The sequence below is a fragment of the Primulina eburnea genome, chromosome 17, assembly GCF_022965805.1.
Source record: "Primulina eburnea isolate SZY01 chromosome 17, ASM2296580v1, whole genome shotgun sequence".
Taxonomy (NCBI): domain Eukaryota; kingdom Viridiplantae; phylum Streptophyta; class Magnoliopsida; order Lamiales; family Gesneriaceae; genus Primulina; species Primulina eburnea.
In genome coordinates, this window is record NC_133117.1 from 12,305,973 (window position 1) to 12,308,080 (window position 2,108).

General features: G+C 33.0%; 1 long non-coding RNA gene across 1 annotated transcript; it reads right to left on the reverse strand.

The window, feature by feature from the left end:
• Window positions 1–391: 391 nt before the first annotated feature.
• On the reverse strand, window positions 392–1,698 carry LOC140818830 (uncharacterized). The gene is made up of 3 exons (XR_012115072.1): window positions 1,110–1,698; window positions 778–1,022; window positions 392–657 (listed from the first exon to the last, which is right to left on the reverse strand). It is a non-coding gene; the product is annotated as an uncharacterized lncRNA (long non-coding RNA).
• Window positions 1,699–2,108: the final 410 nt, after the last annotated feature.

Below are 2,108 nucleotides of genomic sequence, written 5' to 3' on the forward strand. Positions count from 1 at the left end.
TGTATCCGTTGGTTTCCACTTGATTATTCCTTCGATATTGTTTGCTTCATTTATTGTAATTCGGCGTCTTGATTGCTTTGTCCGGAATGCGTTGTTTTAAGTAGTCTTGGTTGTTGTGCGGCGCTCTTGTAATCTGTTATGTCTTCTTTGTTCTTTCCCGAGACATCTTCAGTTGAGAGACTTAAAGGAATTCGGCTGAATGTTTTAACTGATCAGTTCCAACTGATCAGTTTACTTTGTATCATTGTATCAGCTTATTTCAGTTGATAAGTTCAGTTGCCGAATTTTCTTGCGCGTATCAGTTGATTCATATTTTTTTAATCGATTGATTCATGTTTTGTCAAACTTCAGAATCTAGTTTCCAACAGAGAGTCCAATGAAAACTACACACGAACATAATAAATGTATGCAATTCACTAAAAAAAACAATTGAAAATTATATTAGGATCTTACTTACCCACAACAACTTGGAACCAAAACCAATTGATCCATGGCTGCACCACTTAGCCTATCCGCTAAAGAACTCGCCCTCTTTTTCAATCTTTTAGTTTTCCTGTTTTGTCGTGTGTATTTTTTTGCAAATTTGGGATGCTATGTGGATTAACGAATCTGAATTTGCCAATCTTGTTTTCTTTCACCATATTTTTATAAAGATGCCTGTCATTTCAAGTAAACGAAAATCAAAACTACATTACATACAAAACTAACAAATTATATGCATCTTATATAATAATATAAGAAAAGAACAAACAAACTTTAAGTTAAGCGAATACTTACCAAATTTAGACGACTACACAATTTCCTGAAATTGGCTCCAAGTGATACAAAGGATTGATGTCCTCAAAGTGCAAGTTAACTTCATAATCATCTGCAAATACTTCATGATATAAAAGAAATTCTAATTTCCTTCCATTTTCAAGGGCTCTCTAACAATAACAATACACCATGCGCACTGCTCTTGGCATATTTGATGAAAAAGTCTGGTTTCTTTCGACACTTATAGTTTTGTTCCTATGGTGCTTCTGATAATTGTATTTTAAACATGTTAGATATGTTCAATACTAGAGAATTGGACAGATATTTACTTCGAAATATAAGCATACGTGTACCTCTTGTCGTAGCATTATCAAATGATTTGTCCAAGCCATATGTGTTCCTACGGCATCACCAACATTTTCACATTCATTGGGAATCGAAACTGGCAAAAGTGCTGATTTTTGCATTACTTCATCAATGGATAAACACATGCAATTTTGAGGTAATGGAACACCATGAAGCAAGTTATTAGCTCCATTGACCTCAACAACTGTTCCATATGCAACAATGTTTGTGCTAGACTTCAATGTCAAAAAAACAGGTTTCCCGTAAAAGACAAATAGTTATGTCAATGAATTGTACTAAGTCTTTAGTTAAAAAATATAAAGTACTTTATAATCACAACAAATTATATACCTGTAAAGCAACAGATTTTTCCACAACTTTCATTTCGACATCATTCAAATCTTCATAACTGGGGAAAAACTTGTCGATTTTCATTTCACTTTCATTCACTTGATGCAATTTTACCGAGCAACTTCCTTTGTCATCAATCTCATTGTCCCATGCACCTTTTTTGCAGACAATTGCTTCAAGTTTTTGAATGCGTGTATCTTGCTCTTGAATTAATTATCTAGCCTCTATCAACTCTTTCTTTTGCTCAATAATCATGAGAATATCCTTTTTTGTCCCTTTTATTTCAAGTTTCCCCTCATGCTTTTGTTGTATGTAATCATCCTTTCATCCAGTTGAAACTATTAATTACTTCAAAAGGTTTCATTAAAATAAAATAATTGATTTTTATGTATAGTTTGCTCACAATCTTTTCTACTGTTATTTGCAACTCCTGGCCATCAAAATCCCATTCTTTATTCACTCACCCTTTTTCCGAAATACTAGATCTGTTGATATCATCATCGTCACACAATTCACTTGCCTACATACAAGAACAATCAAATGAAGTTTGTCAAATATGTTAAAATGTGAAAGAAAAAAAAAAACCGCAAATGCAATTATATATATCACATGCTAGGAAAAAAACAGTCACCCATGTTACAAGTATTCATGCGAAG